The sequence below is a fragment of the Coturnix japonica genome, chromosome 3 (assembly GCF_054131305.1).
Source record: "Coturnix japonica strain WE chromosome 3, WE-NBRP24, whole genome shotgun sequence".
NCBI lineage: Eukaryota > Metazoa > Chordata > Aves > Galliformes > Phasianidae > Coturnix > Coturnix japonica.
Genome location: NC_140665.1, coordinates 48,385,011 through 48,405,248, shown reverse-complemented (window position 1 = coordinate 48,405,248; position 20,238 = coordinate 48,385,011). Strand labels below are relative to the sequence as shown.

At 38.7% G+C, this 20,238-nt stretch overlaps 1 protein-coding gene across 4 annotated transcripts in view; it reads right to left on the bottom strand.

Annotated features, from left to right (window-relative positions):
* Positions 1-20,238, bottom strand: part of TIAM2 (TIAM Rac1 associated GEF 2) — a 163,208-nt gene that overhangs the window by 127,330 nt on the left and 15,640 nt on the right. For all 4 annotated transcript variants that reach the window (XM_085541531.1, XM_085541529.1, XM_085541532.1 and 1 more), the window contains exon 2: positions 4,395-4,546. The gene's annotated coding sequence lies outside the window, so the exon portion shown is untranslated. The remainder of the gene's footprint in view (positions 1-4,394; positions 4,547-20,238) is intronic.

Sequence of the window (20,238 nt, the reverse complement as noted above, 5' to 3'; positions counted from 1 at the left end):
AAATAACTATATGTAATGAGCACAGCCAGCCTACTTTAGAGATATAAACAATATTTCAAGTCCTCAGAGCCTTTAGAATTCCTTCCAAGTTTACACCATTAAAAAAACAAGTACACAAGACTTATATATATATTTTTAGGCAATCAGTAACATAGTTCTGAGTTTATTCACAGTTGTCTGTCAAATCAGAAATTACCTTCTGAATACAGACCTAAGCAGCAGGCCATAAGGCTTCACTCAGTAGACTGCCTCTTTCTCCTGCTTCTTCCTGCCTATTTTGAACCTCCTGGATTCTTCTGAACTAGAAAGCAGCTTTAGTCAAAGGGGCTTGCCCAAAAGAGCCACAAAGTATCTTTCTGCTAGATCCATGCCTTTTTTTTTTTTTTTTTTTTTTTTTGAGGTTAACTGTGAACCTACTCTATTGCTACTCATGTTACACATTGTTAAAAGAGTTTTTAGACTGCTCTGTTTCAAGACTTCCATCAAGTCACTGGTGCACATCCTTTGCTCACCTTTGATTAGTTTCTCTGATCATTCCACGGCAAAACTGCAGATCAGCGTGCTTTCCCCATGGATCTACAGATTTCTGTTTGGCATTTCCTCAACTAATCAACCACACAAATAAGACTTTCACTTGGAGAGGAGATAAAGAATCCAGCCTAGCTTTTAATTACTCTAACCTATGAACAATTTGTTACAAGAGTCTACAGATGGAGTTATGATTGTATCTTAATCAAACATCTGAGTCCACAATCTTACTGCATATGCCAGCAATGTTGGGCGATAATTAAACAGCCTCTACAGTGATCTACTTATCTCAATTAGACATCAGCTTTGCTTCAAAAGAAACTCCTCTGGAAAAGCAGGTGTCCATCTTCCTCAGGCTAAACCACCACTGAAGATCCAGTGTGGAAACAAACATACTGCACAGTAGTTACTTCACTTCTACCACCTCTAGCATGTTTGTACTTCTCAGTAATTTTCTCAGCCTAACTCTGGTCTCCTGAACCTTGTACCACAGAACATGTCACTCTCCAAAGCAACTTTGAAGCTGGTGTCTACTAAGGACATAAAGTTATATAGAGGAACATCCAAAGGAGGGCTACAAAGATGGCAAATGGTCTGGAGTGCAAGGCATATGAGGAGCAACTGGAGGTCCCAGAGCAGAGCCGAGGGGAGGCCTCATGGCTGCTGCAGCTCCTCACAGGGAGCGGAAAGGCAGCACCAGGGCCCAAGGGAATGGCATGGAGCTGCATCAAGGGAAGGTCAGGCTGAGGGTTAGGGAAAGGTTCTTCACCAGAGGGTGGTGGGCATGGAACAGGCTGCCCATGGCCCCAAGCTACCAGAGATCAAGGAGCATTTGGACAACACTCTAAGACACTGGGTTTACATTTTAAGTGTTACTCTGTAGAGCCAGGGGTTGGACTTGATCCTTTTGGATCCTTTCCCACTGGGATATTCAATGATTCTATGATTCTATGTGTGTACATACCTATATCTTATCAAAGGCAGGCTGATGTCAGGCACAGCAAGGGGTCCTTCAGCCTCAGGCCTGGGGAACCAGAGCTCACCAAAGCATAAGCCAGCAGAGGAACTGATCTTTTTTCCACCTTCTGGATGCTGACGATGATGCTAGGAGATGCACTTAGACAGACATCTCATTAGGGTGCAGCACCTCATGTGCTGCTCCACACAAGCCCACACTAAGCCAGTAGGTCAAGACAGCATCTGCAGGGTATTGAAGCTTTCCTCATGAGACCGGGTTTTAAATCACTTCTATCTCCAGAACATACTTTGATGGGATAACTGCCGAAATTCAAATGGTTATTAATACTGTCAGGAGCCTGAATAACTGCTCTTGTACTAGCTGGCTGCTGTAGCTGAATTCAGCTACAGCATTAATGCAGAAAGGATAAAATTTGTTACTGTGATTCACCAAGTCATTTCAAGTTGTAAAGAAGAACATATGGCACTTGTGAGCTTTCCTTAATATCTTTGATTTTTTAATTAGATTCCTATGCAAGTCAGCATGCTGACCTACAGCTGTAGACCCCAGGTTACAAAGCAACCTTAGGAGTCCCACTGTTCTGTCTGATAGAAACCACTACGTCAGGATACTGCTGTGGGCACTCCTTCTGCTGCTTCCACCCCAGGAACTAGTAAGTAGGCAATTAACACTGCAGAATTAAAGGGATAGTCCAAAAATGCAGCTACGCCTTAACCAAAATGCAAATTAATGCTTTAATGCACAGCACTGCTTTGTAATTTTAGGATGCTTTTGGTATCTTTATCATTAGGAAACTGTATGCCGTAATTTTCTCTTCCATGTCTTCACATGGTTCTTAAATTCACCTTCTGCCACTGACAAACTTGCTCTAGGTTTCCTATGCTCTTTGGAAAGCTGCAGATGATCACAGGCAAAATAAAGCAAAGTTAACAAATCTGCTAAAACATCTGAAGAATTTACAAGGCAACAAACAGTGCATCTACATCATGGCACTGAAACCTGGCAAAAAGCATCAACAGGATCAGGCGGTTGTGGCACCCAATCTCCCAACAAGACTCTAGTCTTGGTAGATTTTAGAAACAGGACCAGTGTTCTCCCTTTCATAGTACAGATCGAACAAAAATAAAATCATTTTCTTTTGCTATTGTTTGTTCTTTGTTGGTTGGTTTTTGTTTGGGTTTTTTTTGGTTTTTTTTTTTTTTTTTTTGGTTTTTTTTTTTTTTTTTTAGAAAGAACCCCCAGCAGGTTGACTTCCATGGTGAATTATGACTTTTCATGAATGCTGCAGTGTACAAAATCTCAGTGACACTCGTAACCTGAGGCAGCAAAGCATGGCACAATACACTGGAACAATACATTGGTTACATTAATCACAATGGCATAGCATCACAGCTGTCCTTTTTTCAAAGTCAACTTGAATCTGGCTGTTACAGGGTTTTCTATACTATTTCTTTTTTTTTTTTGAGGAGGGAAGAACTCAAAATTCAGAAGAGCTTCCAGATTGCTGCAGTCGTGTTCAAAATATCACTTACTGCTCTTGCAAATCCATCCTGATTCTATATTATTTCCTGAATTTCTTAGCTAATATTAAAAATAACCTATTTTACAAAAGAATAAATCAAATACTTTACAAATCAAACAACAGCAAATGTAAAATTCATGCATATTTAATTCACTGGCATGGGCGCCCTAAGTTCCTTTCAAGTTGTAGGACTCTTAAGACACCTTAAAGCAGTTTGCCAGGAGAGAAAAGCAATCCTGTAGCAGCACAGGAAGGGTCACAATCCCTCCAACACCGCACCTTTTGCCAGTGGATGTGCTGAAGATGGTGTTACACAAACTCCTGGGGAATGAAGATGAACTGGATGTATTTGTATTCAGCCCTGCTTCCTATGACTTTGTAATGTGCAGAAATGCCCACAGGCCTTAACTTCTCAAAAGGTGACTTTATTAGGGCTAAGCAGTTGGCTACTGCTACAAAGCTCAAACACGCCTAAGTTTTCTGTTAATTAGTAGTGTACATAGCAAAGTACATAGAGTGATACTGAGGAAGCACTTTTTCCAAGTGATAAAAGCAAATGATGCTAAGGAATTCAAAATACAGAAAAGTTGAATAAACGTTCTCCCATCACCATTTTATAAAATACTGCATCTAAAACAACCCCTTTGCTTCACATGACAAATCAAAGGGGGTGAAAGAAACCTGCCCTCCCAAAAGCGCAATTGCACCAGGTCTTTCAAACCCACACCAAATCTCTCTTATATGCCATGCATAAGATTTGTGAATAGGACAAAAAGACATCTGATAATTAGCGGAACTCAAATTTAACACTGCTCTGCGCTTTGAAGAGAGAGAGAGAGAGAGAGAGAGATCAGAAATAGGGTCTCTCTTCATTGGCAGTTTTCTGTCTAAATCTGGAACAACACAAAACTGCACCAAAAACTGCTCATCCACTCCATCTCATCTGATAGACAAGCATTTACCACATCATAACACTCTAAATAGCTGGGCATGAAAAAGCCTAAATCCCTCCCTCTCCCTCCTTAGGTTAAGTATAGAAAACTGCATCTATGCTATTTACAGATTTGAACCCTTGTCAGTACAGAAGTTTTGTAAATACCACCAATTTCAAAGTCAAAGTCATTAAGAATTGGATCAGTGCCTTGAGAGAAGCAACTCAGATGGCCTCCATTTTCCTTCCCAGCACTACTGTTCAATACTTGTTGACTTTAAACCCTCAAAGGCACCCAGCCAATATGAAATTTAAGACTCAGGGACTAACACAGAATTTAACCTGGCTGTATCTGGACCTTGGCCTATAACTGTCTCATAATCCAGTTTATTCATTCAAAAATAAGCAAACCAACAGAATATAAACAAACCAACCTTGCATAATTATTTGCTCTCTGCATGCCTTCCTTCTCACTGCATCCTGCAGCAAAAGCACAAGGGTGGGATGTATTCCTAACACTGCCCTTGTTGCTCAATGAGCTGAAGAATTTTTTGCTGGAAGCCTCTGTTTTCTTAGTGTTGGCAATCTGAAAAACAAAAAACATTTTGTTAACAAGTGGATCCCAGGATACATTAGAAATAAGTTCAGTTCCGAACCACTGCCAGCTAAACCATAAACCTCTCACATGCAGACAACTCACCCAAGAAGAGTAACTAGAAGCAGCTTCACTGAATTCATACATGACCTCATCATTCTATGTTCACCACTCATGAACAGCAGCAAAAAACTTTAGAAACCAGTAATAGAACAAATGTCAACATGTGCCTCAGATGAATTTTTGTTGAATCATCCAGGTCTGTTGTAAAGAGGGGGTCTGCGCTGCAATTAACTCCATTATCCCCACCCAGTCCACTTGACCAGGAAGTTTGAAAGGAGCCATAATCAGCACAGTGTCCTTCTACAGCAGAGGCACTGTCTGTGAATAATACCTACCAAATCCCAGCTGTGACTACGTAAAATAGCCATACTTCAGCTACAGAGATCTATGGAAGGTTGCTTGCAGCAGCCCAGCCACACTCTTGAGAACAGCACTCTGTTCTTGAACAGACAGACACACACTAATCTGCTGCTCTTCTATCTGCACTACTTGAAAACAGTAAGACAGAAAATAACACTGATCTACTTGTTCCATATGAGTACACTGGAGATAGTGTCTGAGCTCCCCAAAGCTGGCAAGGAAAACTTCTTGCTCTACAAATTCTGTTATCCTCATGCTGCAAACTGTCAGACTTTATTACAATACTTGCTGTGATGTTTAAATTGGCATGGTTGATTTTCAAGAGCTTCTTCACGGCACACAGCACCTTGTCATAAAAAATATCCTTATTTTTTACAACATTTAAACTGACAAACTACAGCACAATTAAAACAAACACAAGAATTTTTTCCTGCTTCAAAAGGCAGATCTCACTGACAAGTCTAGTGATAAAATCCGCACATAACAAAGTAGATTCTCAATTAAAACAATACATGTAAAATAGAAACTAGTGGCTGCTCTTCCATTTAAATGGTCAAGCAGAAAAAAAGAAAGTTATGTAGATTTTTAACTAAGATAATTTAGTAAGATTAGAGCACGTTCCTACTTTGCAATAGCCCCAAAATGACTTCACTGAAAAACAAAAGCTGCCCCACTAAAATAAAATGCGGACAAAATAGCAAGTAATACAAGAAGCAAAGCCACAATACAAAAGGGACAAATTAACAATGGGTCAGTAAAGTAAGGAGCAGAATCAGGCTGTAAGTTACACCCAAAAGGAAACATGAGTAATAAGGCTTAAGTAATATTCTTCTCTGCAGTTATCATAAAATCCACTTGCAAATTTCCTTCTACAAAATAGAGAACTGCTCTTCTGTGGGAGGAGTAGATAGCTATCAACACCAAACATTTAGAGTGCACACCACCAAAATGGCGATGGAACTCAGGTAACAGTGCCGACCTATGCAACATGGATGACTTCTGTTGCAAAGCTTATAGTGTTACCAGCATGACTGACATGTACTTTTGCCATACTTTGTTTTCCTATCACACAGCACACTCCTCAAAGGAGGCAGCCCTTCCTTAATTATGGTACCTAGTGCCTGACCACCAGCAATTAAAACTCAAAAGATGTAAACAGCAGCTTGTTCTCACCTACATTAACTTTTCCAAAATTCCTGAAATAAGAAGTGTCCTTTCCCTTTCCAGGTTTCAGCTCACAGCAGAGAGTGGCTTGGGTATATTCCCTTTCCTACCACAACTCCATTTCCATCTCTTCACAGATGGAGCTTCTTTACTAACACTTTGGCAAGAATTGAGTGTGAGTACTGTAAGAGCTAGGAGAAGCTAAATGAGAGACTTGTGTCAGTGTGGGCACACAATTGCAGCAATGTAGACCTGAACTCTGCACACATGTGCAGACCTGATTCTCCTGGATTCTTGTTGGCCCAAAGCATTGGAGAATATGGCTGTTTGGTAATTACAACCTTGTGACCTTGCAATACAAAAACTCAGGTAAGCAAGGTTTGAAAATGTACAGCTAAAACATTTCAGTATGGGTAAAAACTGGAAGAAATGAGAGTACTATGTTTATAACAGGCAGATGGTGTAATACTTTAAATAATGAAAGAATCAAGTCATGGGAAAGTAACACAATACCTCCCTACCAGTCAAGCTTTACTCGAAAACTTGTTAAGGTCCACATCCTATTTCTTGAAGAAAACTTACTGGACAGGGAGGTCCAGGTTTTTTGAAGTGTTCCCGGCACTCCCAGTGAATTAACTGTCAGGGACGTCTCAGTATCCCTCCTCAAAACATCCACCAAATGTTGAAAAGAAGTTTGTCATTGTCAGCACAAACTTTGCAGCAATTTTCTGCCAGCTCTGTGATAGCCATTTCCCCATATTTGCAGAGTCCTTAATAATAAGGCTTAATACAAGGAAGCTCCCAGTAAAGTGCAGCATGTTGCTGCACACATACAGAGCTTTACTCATTCAAATATGTTTTTACAGCAGGCTAGGGGAAAGTAGACATTACATCAACGATCTTACAACACTCTTCTTACCTCTTTCATAAAACAAGTCTTTTAATACTACCCATTCTCATCAAAATTTTAGTCAGGGTAAAGCACTTCTAAAGGAATCAATGTGAAAATAATTGTTCATGCATCAACAAATGGAGAGAGGTAACAAAAAGAAAGCAATCAAAAGACAGAACTGCCACGCAGAAATAATTCTCACATAAATCTCAAACATCTCAGAAAGCAGTGCTATCCTTCAGTATACTGAAGATGCCAAAATGCTGTGCCATAACATGGTAAATACAATGCAAAAGGATCTGCCTTTTAGTTGAGGACAGACAACTAGGCACAGCTGATTTATTTTTTTTAGCAGAATAACCTGTAGTACGACAGTAAGCACTACGGTTTTAGAACCACAGTTTGCCATTAATCTTGTACTCACACTTCTATCTTTCTCCTGAATAAAAGAGGGCTAAACAAATATAAATATCAGCAAATGGCTAACTGATGTGACAGTGAAGATCAGGTATAATACCATAGTAAGCTGCTCCTGCTCACAGAAGAAGAAAAAAATACAAAGCAGAAAAACCTAGCCACTCTAAATGTGCAAATGTACTGAATACACAGTAGTCAATCAGTCATTCCTAATCTCTGAATGATCAACTGGAAAAAAGTAAAGATGAACACCGTGTTAATATCATTTACCTTTAATTACACAAAAAAACTACTGATCACTGCTGAAAGCTTCTAACTCTCTCAGCAGAAGTTTTAATTAGAAAGATTATCATTGATTAATCCACCTGAGTCACTCTGAAGGTGTGACTGAACAGAGATCATTCCACCTCAGAGAAATGCGCATTAATTAATATGGGATTAAACTGCTTTCCTCCTCATTCAACTTAAAGGGAAAAAGAGCAAAAAGCTCCAGAACACAACAGGAAAAACCCTTCAGTATTATGCTTCTGAGATATTTTTATTTTACTTTCCTCTTTTGAAAATCTCATGCTTGAATTTCACAGCCTTCTATTTAACTTCATTACATTTCTGCAAAATAAACATACCTAGGCTTGGAGATCAATACATATTTGCAAAGCCCTGCCAAAAAACTATAGCCATGAATCAGCCAGAAAGGCCAAGCCATGAAGGATGACACTGGTACTTGATGAGAATGTACACAGAGTTATACACATACCACAAATGAAACCAGGCATGCTCCCACCCAGAAAGTGAGTTTCAGTGTCCCACCTAGGCAAACAGTCAAGTGGAAAACCTCATTTAAAACTTTCATCATTTTTCCTTTACCTCTCAGCTCTCACCAAAAGATCTCCAGCTGCATATTGGCCTGCAGCATGATCCTGAATCTTTTACCCCTGAAAATTAGGTAACAGTTCCTTGACCATATCTGTATACCACAACTCACAGTAACCTTAATTTGGTAGAGCTCACATGTCACCTGTTTTTAAAGGTCACAACTCTGTCTGCTGACGTTCTAATGAGCAAGAAGGATTGGCAAAATTTTCTCTTTTCAGGAAAATCTCCTCCTGGCCTCTATACTAACAGAAAACATCCCCATGGTACAATCTGCCTGTTGACCATTCTGTCCATGACCAAAGTAGAGGGCATCTCCTTCCCACAGGCCTGGAGGCAGAAGCTGATTCCCAGATCAGTTCTACCAACTAACCCCTCCTACTTCATTCTCCTTTATTCAGGAAAGTCTCCTGCAAAGTGGTTGACTCAGATCTGTGTGCAGGCACAACCCCCTTTGGTCACCAGATGACATTAGAAAGATAGGTGTTCGGGAGACTGGACAGCCAGGTCAGGCAGGCCAGAAAGGGAGGGGCAGGGCTTTGTCTTCCACAGCATAAATTGCATGCTTCAGATAATCTCTGCTCCTGTGTACGCTTCTGATACTCTGCATTATTTACCCTCTTACTTACTTTCAAAGCCCAAGCCACCATGCAGAACACACAGCAGCCATACAGAAGTTCTGGTACGTGGACAGAAAGGATTTTTCCATTGGCCTCTGTCAACTCAATACATAATCAATAAGTGGCGTCAGCAGAAGTCAAGTGAGAAAATCTCAACATACATCAACATGACATTTTAAGAGCATCTGGAATAAATCACTTTATTTTGTTGCCACTATGACCATTTTTCTTCTGAAATCAATTATTCTGAGGTTATTTAGTAAACAAGCTATGAAAATTTGTCTATGTTACTGCAAAGGACTGAGGCCCCAACTGCATCCTACAGTGGCTTTTGACAGGCACAGGGCACTCATAGATTAGTGCAGTGATGCAGACTTAAAAAGAAGGTGACTGATTGGAAGCAGACACAGAAATAACAGAAGTGAGCCTGGTCTATTTGCAGACAAATGCAAAGCCGTGGTTTTCCAGTGTTGACAGTATTCAACCTTCACAGAACACAAGCAGAGCCTCAACACCAGCTTGGGACTTCAAAACATTTTTGCAGTGGAGCAACTTAAGAATACAAACATTCCTGGTTAGGAAGAGATCAGTCATAAACACTTTCTGAAATGGAGATGAACTCTCTTATTGTGTATTTAAAGCAACATTATAAACCAAGCCACATCTATATAAAGAAACACTGTGGGCTTAAAGCAACAGTGGTGTTATTCTACCCCAAAGCTTGGACTGGGGTCCCAGGAACAAGCCCACAAACGGTGCTACTGTACAGGAGTGAACATACAGATATGGGGAACTAAGACGGAGAGAAGATGAGTTCGACAGAAACACTCAAGAAGAATCTATCAATTTTTTAAACCTCACATTATATACACTGGAAAACACAAGGAAAACAATTACTAAAAACAAAAACAATAGTAACAACAGAAAGCTGTTCATTTGCCAAGCAAAGTTTCAAAAGAAATTAAAATCTCTGAGAGAAAAATGAGAAGGTTTCTGAGAAATTCTACATGAGGCTAACAAACAAAGCCAAACAAGGCATATATAGGAAAGAAAGCCTCAGATTCCCATAGTGCTAGCAGCATTACCAAGGGGTCATTGCGCACATCTAACAGCAGATACAGAATTTAACAGATTTTGACATCACACTTTACAGACATCATGTTGTCAGAAATACTTGAGTGTATATAACTTCTTAAAATTATTTTTAACTATTCCAGTTCTCCTTTTCTAGCAAAATTACACTTTGTGTGTGTGTGTGTGTGTGTACATTAAATCATGCATAAGAAAATAACTTAGTACTTTAATACCGTATTTTTATCATGACATTCATAACTGATTTAAAGTAACCAAAATGGTGAAAGGAGTTGACTTAATATATTAACCTCAAAGACCAAAATTCTATCTTTTTACTTAAAATACCTGTGAAAAAGGCAGCACATCAGCATTTAACAGAAGCATCAGAATTGTTCCTGCTTACCTCAGCACCTAAACTCCCTGGAAAGTCACCCACCATTAACTCCAGCTGTCAGGTAGATGATAAATGTACTATTCAGCCACTGATTAAATCTTATGTAAGATTTTACAATGCAGAGGCCTTAAAATGCTTAATTGTTTTTGCTTCCTCTGTAGCTCTTACGTTGTTGGTTTGTTTGTTTTTGGTTTTGTTTTGTTTTTTTTATTTTCCAAATTAAAAGCATAAAGCTAACACTGATAATAACATTTTCACACAAGCAAATTTGAATTTAAAAGTGTTCTTGCTTTTAAGGAACAAAGCATGTTCTTTCGTACTAAGAAATAGATCTTACAGAATACCCTAAAAGCCTAATAGCATATCATGACTGCTGCACGTTGCTGGGACATCCATGGTAACATTCACCGTTGGCTTTGTGAAGTGAATCTGAAAGTCAACAAAACACTGTTCTTCATCACTGTTAAGGCAGTAGATTAAAGTAAGGCAGTAAAAACAACCTAGGCATTTATACTCAGCAAGTGATTACCTTGTCTTAGCCCACTTACTCAGGCAAGACGGGAGGCCAGCAAGTGCTTTCCACTCCGCATCCACTTCACCCACCCAAACACAAACTCTCCTATCCAGAAAAGCTCCTGATGCCTCTCACTAATCACAACTCTAATAGGAGTTACTATAATCAAAAGCATTCCCTCTACAACTGCTTATATCAGTTAGCAGTTCACACTGGGTGATCATTTTGTGCCTACTTGGTGAGCTAAGCTTTGAAAATAGGCTTAAATAGAGAGAGGTGAGAGTCACCAACACTGTCCAGAAGAGTGCCACGAAGACAATCAGAGGGCTGAAGCACCTCTCCTATGAAGACAGGCTGAAGGAACAGGGCTTGTCCAGTCTGAAGAAGAGAAAGCTGTGGGGTGACCTCATTGCTGCCTTCTGATACTTAAAGGTAGACTATAAGCAGGGGTGAATTCAACCTTTTACGTGAGTAGATAATGACTGGACAAGCAGGAATGGTTTTAAACAAAATGAGAAGATGCTTAGATTGGATGTCAGGAGCAAGTTTTCACTGAGAGGGTGATAAGATGCTGAAGCAGGCTACCCAGACAGATTGTGGAAGCCCTGTCCATTGAGATATTTAAATCCAGGTTGGATGGGGCACTGGGCAGCCTGATCTGATGATTAATCTAGTGGCTGGCAACCCTACCTGTGGTAGGGGGGTTGGAATTTGACAACCCTTCCGACCCAAGCCGTTCTACGCTTCTAGGATACTATGATTCTATGATATCATTACAAACCTGAAAGTAAAATAAAAACAGGCAAGAAAGGATTATAGAGTACATGTAGTCTTTAGATCCTGAATGGAGAAATACTGATATATCTGTGGCAACTTCATTCCCATCCTCCAAAACTCCTCAGACAAGGTATTTGTTTTGCCACCAGCCTCAACCATCCAGCTTCTCTCAGAGTTATGACTTATAACAAAATAACAAAGATTTACTGATAAAATCCTAAAAGCTGGCTGTCCCAGAGCTCCACTGCAAACTGGGAGAAAGAAAGGTAATAGACAAACTTGATGTTCAGTTTGTCCTCAAACTTTGGGCATCTCATCCAAGGCACTACTAAGGGTGTGATATGGAGCAGATAATACAAACTAGTCCTATCTTTGTCAGAAATTACTACATAAATAACTACAGTAGCTAATGAATGAAGCAGTGATTTCAACTGCTTTTCAATTTTTGTCTTAAGTATGTGTTGGCATAAAGCTCTACTGAATTTGGAAGACCATTAAATACTCAGATACTTTCATCTTTGACAAAAGCAGATGCAGATGGTAATGCAGGGCTGCCCAGCCTGGCACTCAGTACAAACAATCATATTCCCTACCCCAAGCACACACTGAGGCTGGTACAGCTGAAGCACGTTTTACATAGTGGGCGTACCAAAAGATGTTATCAGTAAACATTTAACCTGCTCTTGAGAACATGCAAGTAATGATTTTTATTTATTTTTTAAACCAACCTACTCAAGGTAGTGAATCTGATTTAATTTGAATGAGGCTGCAAAAGCCATATTGACTCGCCTCTCTACTTCCCAAAGGTACAACTACCCTATGAAGAAATGGCTGGCTAAACAAGGTTGACAAATCTCTCTAATTTCTGTAATGCATTCTTTCAAAAGCTTTTGGAGTTATTCTGTTGAAACCTTTTCCGAGAGGTTTCAGCCTGAGGCAGAAAAAAAACACTGGAATTTTTTTTCATATGAATAACTAAAGGCTGGCAAGAACTAAACACAGGTGAAAATATTATACTATAATAGAATATAGAAGGCATGCTTAAAGGTGCTCCTGCCACCTCCACCCACAATGTTTTATATAAGTGTTGAATAAAGCAGTTGGAAGCATAAGGGCATATCAAAATAGTTTTAAATACTAATGTCCCCTCCCTCCTTTTTGTTGTTGCTGCTTCAATAATAACACAGGGGAAGGCAGGAATACTGTAGATTTAGCCATGCAAAATAAGAAACTACTTCGTGTCCCACAGTAACACAAGATTTTCTATGTTAAATGACGCAGCTCTATCACAGTCTTCATTATCCATGGTAAAAAAGATAACCCACTAACTTCTGAAAAGAAATTTTGAACCATTTTATTACTTGACAAATCACAGTAGGTCTTACACCTACCGACCCATGTGACCCAATTACTAAACCAGTATGCACCCTACACCACCTCTGATGCTAATAAGGTAGTGGTAGGACTGGACTCATAGCCAAAGACAACGTAGACTGTAACTAAGACTCTTCTGGAGACGATTCTCTCCTCTACTCACACAGAGACTGGGAGCCCAAGCTTCCCTTTTGGGCACCTCAGGCAACTGCTTACCTAAGTCACTGAGTATGCGTGCTTACTACTACTTTTTGAGCAACAACAAATTTTTTTTTTTTTTTTTTTTCCAATGGAAATGTAGATTTAAGGGCTGATATACTGGTAAAACTGAAAGTTATAATGAATTCCAGGATTCAATCGAGTACTCCATTCTTGAAAAACACAATAATGAAAGACTACATAAGAAATTTGGTAGTAATAACTTTGGGGTCAAATCCATAGTGATTTTTTTGGCAAAGGTTCCACTGACGACACTTAAATGCGATTTCAGTGGGTGTTCTGCCTGAGAAAGGGCTGTATATTAAAATCACCCCATTCCCAGTATTATGCAGTGTCAACCAGTCACATAACCTAGTATTATTTAGACCATTTTCATGCCAGAATCTCCAATTGCAGGGTGCAAAAACCAGCAGGAAACATTGATTACTCCCTTAGTAGCAAACAAAAAAGCAATCTTTTTTACTTGGCTTCCTTATTATATCTTTTACCTTCTAGAATAGCAATCGCTTTTTTTAAAACATGGATTTGCACAGTATTCAATTTGCAGGTTTCCCCATATAGATGTAAATTTACTGAAATAGCTGCTCACAAAATCCAAAGCCCAAGGGTGGAGACCTAAAAATAAATGTTTGTAGTTTAAGATCTTTTCTATCCATACATGATAATAAATCTGTTTAACCACTGGTGAAGAAAGAGAAGAACAGGAAAATCATAAGCAAGCAGAAAATAAAAATGTGTGTCTTTTGCACTACCCTGCACAAAATTGTATAGATACTTCCACGCAACCACTTGGCTAAATGTTTCAAATGTTGGTTTTTCAAAAGTATTTAGCCATATAAACTATCCTTTTGTTTCTGTTGGCTCCAAATGTTCCTAGGCTCATGAATTCTTCCTTCCATCTTATTATTCAAGAAAACACAGCCAACGTTGCCTTTATGAAGCAAGAAAAACCCAAGTATCATTTTCCAGTTAACTCTTCTGCATCTACCTTGAAGTGAATACAGCAACAGCGAAGAACAAGGTTCTCTAATCAATGCATTGCATCAGGTCACTACCATTTAATAGGATTTTATTTCCCAGATAGTAGCACAGAAAAGTCTTTAGTTAGAAGGCAAGCACGACTCACAAGAATTGTGGAGAGCACTCTAAAAATTTATAACAGTCTACATAATGCAAAAACAATAAGTGGTAGTAGGCAATGCTTCCTACCCAACTGAACGCCACAATCCTAGAAATATTTCAAACAGCACTTCTTTTTTAAAATTAAATGACTTCAGTAAATCAGACCAGATACTGATCTTTCACCATCCAAATTCAATGAACGTAGACTTCACTAACACTTCTAGTCCGTACATCTAAACTATAAACTGAAATTTTAATTGTCTTGCTTTTTCTTTTGTACTGCTTCTCTAATCTGACATATCAGTGACTACACAAATCATTTCTCTGTATTTCTCTATTTTCCACTTGTTTAATGTCACACTTGAATGATGAATTTGTGACGTATTTATTCTCACAGCGCAGTTAACGACTTCACAGCCAACAGTTGTCGCCGAGTGTCTAAATGAGTCAATGAAGTAGCAGCTTCCAAAACAAACCATTCTATGACTCTATAATATGAAGGACTATACTACATTACAGTACATCTTTGATGTACTGTTTGCCCCCTTAAATGCCACATGAGCTCTGTTTGTGAGTCTTTCCCTTCATTCTCCTCAACCTTCATTCATACTGTATTCTTCAGAAGCTGAAGAGCCTGTGAGGAGGGGACTTGACAAGACTCCAGACAGAAACACAATTTCACTGTCTTGTTTTCTCTGACAGATCTGAGGAACCAACTCGGTGACATGGAATTGAAACTTACACGCTGCTGTTTTTCAGAGGAAGCACCACCCATCCCAGCAACTCCTGGATTAAGACCCAGCATTCAAACTGCAAAAATATAAGCTTATGACTTGACTCATTAGTCAGAGAAGCGTCACGTCTTCCAATGTTAAGGAATGTGACAATAACAGCAAATCCTAACGCTGCTTGATAAATGGCAGGCAGTTCTCCATATAAGGTGAAAAATGTGTTACAGCAGCTTGTAGAAAACTGCTAATTCTTTGCCTGTTCTTAATATTGAAGAATATAAATGAACACATAAATCTACTTTGTAAGTAAACCTAGGAAGTCTACTTTGCACACTGTTAGCTATAAACCATATAAACTGTGCATAGAGTATAAGGAATTTTGAACTTAACCATTTAATCCCTTTTAAACACAGAGTGCATTTAAGCCTGGCATGTACACCTTCCTAGCACTGAACCGAATGTAAATCTGAAAGGTCCTGCCCCCATTCAATTCCTAAATTCCCTTTATACTTCACCATTCCCCAGTAATCCCATGCATTCCAGACTGTTTAACAGCCCTGCTGCTGCGTGAAGGCATCAGAGGCTGGAGAAGCCCAGCTGTTTGACACAACCATTGTTCTCTCTCTCTGCACATCCTGCTGGTTGAACAATATGACAGTAGGGTATCAGAAATGGAACCAGTGCTACTGCTTTATCTTTGCTCTTACTGTCTAGTAATCTCTGTACAGTAGCAAAAAAAGTAAGTAGCATAATGAAATTGTTTGTGTGAACACTGAAGACATAGTAAGACGCTGAAGGAAATGCATCTATTGATTTTAATGGGCTCTACACAAAGCTGTAACAACAGAGAAAACGTAATGATTCCTTTTGCATAATGTAATATATAGCATCTGCAAAAGATATATCAGTCTTGGCAATGAAATCTATTTCATTTTGAATCATAGAACCTCTAAGATCATCTAGTTCAACTGACAAAGTTAAATGTAAACTCCAGTCTCCCCCCATCTTTCTGTATTTCACTCATGGTGTCAACACTCCAATGAGTGATCATAGCGGTCTGACAAACCACCTACTAAACCAGCTGGACCTTTTAGTAAGTAATAACATGTAATAGCAAGTAATAACATGTCAATGACCAACATTCTGCCTGGCTCTTGGACTGTCATTTTAATAGGTAGGGGGTAGTAGATAATGACACATTGCCAAGATGGCTTCCTCTCCAGTGTTGGGAAAAGAAGGTTAGCACAGAGGTAGCCACAAGCTTTGCTCGCATTTCTTCATCTACTGATTTAATGATAAGGAACAAATGTCAGTGACTTCCTGAAGAGTCCATCAGCAAACTAGAGACCATAAAACAGGCCTGACAGTAAGAAGATAAAAGAGGAGACTCAGAAAATATCCCCCAGGATCTTTCAGAAAAGACTCAAAGCTGATGCAGTTATCTGGGGATTGAAGGTTTCTCAAAATCTAGCTGGCAGTGAGGAGACAAAACAAAAAGTTGAATAGAATTTAACGTTTTTGTTTTTTTTTTAATAAAATCCTGAAGCCCGGGAAAGACACTGTAGAATCTGTACTCTAGAAGTTGGTGACTTCTATGAGAGGCAATGAGAGGAAGTTTGCATACATACTTCTCATGTATTCACATAATGTGGATGTTCACAAGGAAAAGGACGGTAAGAAAAGAGACACTTGACTTTCTTTAACTTTGAGGAAAATTTTTGATTTGATTGATTTAGTCACAGAAATTTTCTTATACGAAAATAAAGGTCTGGTGATTGTTCCAGATTACCAACACCTTTTGAGTTAATCTACATTTAGCTAGAAAATGCAATGTGACCTGCTGTAAGACAGCACTGGCTGCACTATTGCTACTATAAATGCAATACTCACTTGTACAGAATACATCATGCACTTAATAGCCAGAAGGGAAACATGAGCAGGAAAGGAGAAATGAGTATTTAGAACATATTAAATGTTTTATACAACAGGGGTGGAAAGTGCAATCAGCACATGAATTTTATTAGTCCTTCCAGCTTTCCTTATTGCACGCTCTATGAAGTTCAGGTCAGAGTTCGGAAAGAGAGTGCAACAATGCTGTAATGTCATAACTTTTAAGAAACACAAGAAGAGTTGACTAGCCATAACAATTACTTTTGTGTTTTTGAGAGGTTTCTCTCCATCTGCTCAACAACACCAAACACTTTGTCATAGCTCTTCCACTTCTCCTGTAAAGCATTTCTTGTCTTATTCAAAGAATCAGTATCATATTCCAGCCAGGTCTTCAGCCCTGCCACACAAAAGACTCTATAGCTGAGAGGGCTCAAAATGAAGAAAATCATTAACATGAGTTTATCTGGTAAATTGGTTTCATGCATTTCAGCTCGTGCTCCTGTAAAATGACAGCAGTGCTGAACCAACACATGAACAGAGTTGTCACAACCCATGATCCAGTCAAGTACTTCTACTGTTGCTGGGCTATTCCGCTGTTTACTTTTAAGAAATATTTTGAAAATCTTGCATCCTATTGTTGTCTCTTTAATCCTATAATGATTTGAACATTTAATCAATTATCATTATTTAAAACATCTAATCTATTACACCTTGAACAGCAAATTACCATCAAAGAGGGTACTTTGTTACTTGACAAATTGAGACTAATTTCTGAGACATAAGTTGCCGTAGCCCATTTGAGAAAGCATTAATAAATCAACTGAAACCCTTGAAATGAAAACCAACCAGCCAAACAATACCAAACAGCTTCTTGACATGATCATTCCACAAATAACTTGTCTTTATTGTCATTTCTGAAGCCTTACGAGTATGCTTCAAAATTCAGGAAGTTGGCCCCTCTATTGTTTGACAATTCAGAAAAGGTGAATAATAATTACTAGGAGTTCTGTACCAGTGCTCTTTGCAGTCAAAAAAATGACTTCAGTAAAAATAAGACACTATCTCACGGTGGTTTCGAAGAGTCACAGAATGGCATGCAGCTTCAGAAAAGCTTAATGGAACACATGAACAGCTTTGGGAGATCAGTATGTTTGATATATTTCTTGGAAAAAGAAAGCAAAGAAGGGTTCTACTCTAACTATGACACTTACCCTTAAGAGTGTAATGCAAACCAATCAACAACACCAACAAAACAATCAAGGTGAAATACATTCCTTTCTGAAAGTATGAAACCAAAAGGGACCCAGTTAACTGGATAACAAGCTAATATTCTGCAGTCACATGAGCTTTAAGCCAGCAAGGTTAGTGAACATGGACATAATCCCATGCACACGTCTGCTACTGTCTAAAACACTGAAAATAATTGCCTGCTTAGACTGGGTATACATAGGGCTCTTTTCATTCAGCTGAAGGTGCTAGTACAATAAAAATATAAAATGACACATTGAAAAGAGTAGTGTTAAGCCATGGACTGGCATAGAGTGTCAGTGCTCACTTGTTGAAAGATGAACAGCGAAAAGTTTTTGCTCCAATAAGAAGTCCAAGGAATCTGCAATCTTACTTCAGATCTGTGACCTAGAGTTAAAGGCATCCTTTCCTATTCCTAATCAGCTAGGGCACAAAATTCTCACCCACTAAAAAATTTCTCCAGAGTTTCTGGCTGTCAAAGAGTCTGTTTTGTTGATTCTCGCACATAGCACCTATTGCCTTGCTATTTAAACAAGAATAGCCCTTGAATTGCCACCAGGCAGCAAGCACTGCAGCAATGCACATCTGGATTTTAGAAGCTGAGTTACAGTTTTCTGTGTTCTCTGAAAGGGATTTTGAAGACAAAACAAAACAAAACAAAACAGCACCAGCCAGGAGAATTAACTCCAAACATTTAATTCTTACAGAATGACTCTTAAGTATGTTTACAGTCATTCACATCTAGATGTTTTTCTCATTCCCATTTCCTGGAACCTTATTTAATCTGAATTCTGTGCAGAAATTTTCTGTGGTGTATGAAGATGTACACAAACTACTCCAAATCATCCAGATAAAACAAAACAGTAAATTGAATGGTAAAGAAACTATAGCTGCTAAATTATATCTGAACTAAAAATAAAATAAAATAAATCTGACTTTCTTCTGTACAAATTTACCCTTAAAGGAATTATTATATGCCCTTAATGCAGAATAAGTCTAATGTGGCTAAGCACAACCACGTTCACAGTTGTTTCTCTTTATTAGGAGAAAGCCAAATGGAATGCCTATTATCCATGTGACAGCAAAGAGCTCACATGGCTAACCACTAACTTGGAGGTTTTCAGAGTTTAACAGTTAAACTTTAGAGATCATGGCTGCTGCTCCAAAAATGGCTACCCCATAAACTTCCCCCTAGAACTCTTCAGGGTAACACTTAATCATCAACGTTTTGCTTCTGAAAGATTTTATACATTAAATATACATGTAAGTATGATAAGCACATGTCAACAGCACACATGATAATACATACATTAATACAAGTATAGTTGTAATAAAATGCCGATAATGAATAGAAAAAAGAAACTACTCAAAACAACCATGACTAAATTATCATAAATACTTCGTACCATTATACTAAGTTCAGTATGATAAATAACGTATTACAACTTCAGTTTTGAGTAACAAGCAACCTCAATACAGCAATCCCAAATAAATTCTTAGAGAAGAATGGGCAAAAATGTCAGCAAGATATAAAAGTTCCTCATAAAAACATCTTTGTCCGAGGAAGATAGTTGCACAGTAAGGACCTCCTAGCTCAAGAGGATATAGAGAATAGAAGCGAACAAGAAGTTAATGCCAAGCTCCCGTTCTGAGATCTCAGAACAGTTAGCTCTACATAGTTTCTTGAAGTATTTACCAAACAAGTAATATTTGTGAGACGGTCTTCCCTATAACATAGAACTCCCAGTGAAAGATGAAATACTGCAAGAAATAAAAACAATGTCAGTGTGTGGATCAGAGGGAAGCAAGAACTGTTCCAAAACAAAGTAAATTATTTTAGAAGAAACTAAACGTTCAACTGTGCTTACCAGTGAAGCACAGTTCAGAAACTGGATAAATCTTTTATTGTAATCCTGTGATGGAAAATAAAGTAAAAGAAAAGAAGAAGCAA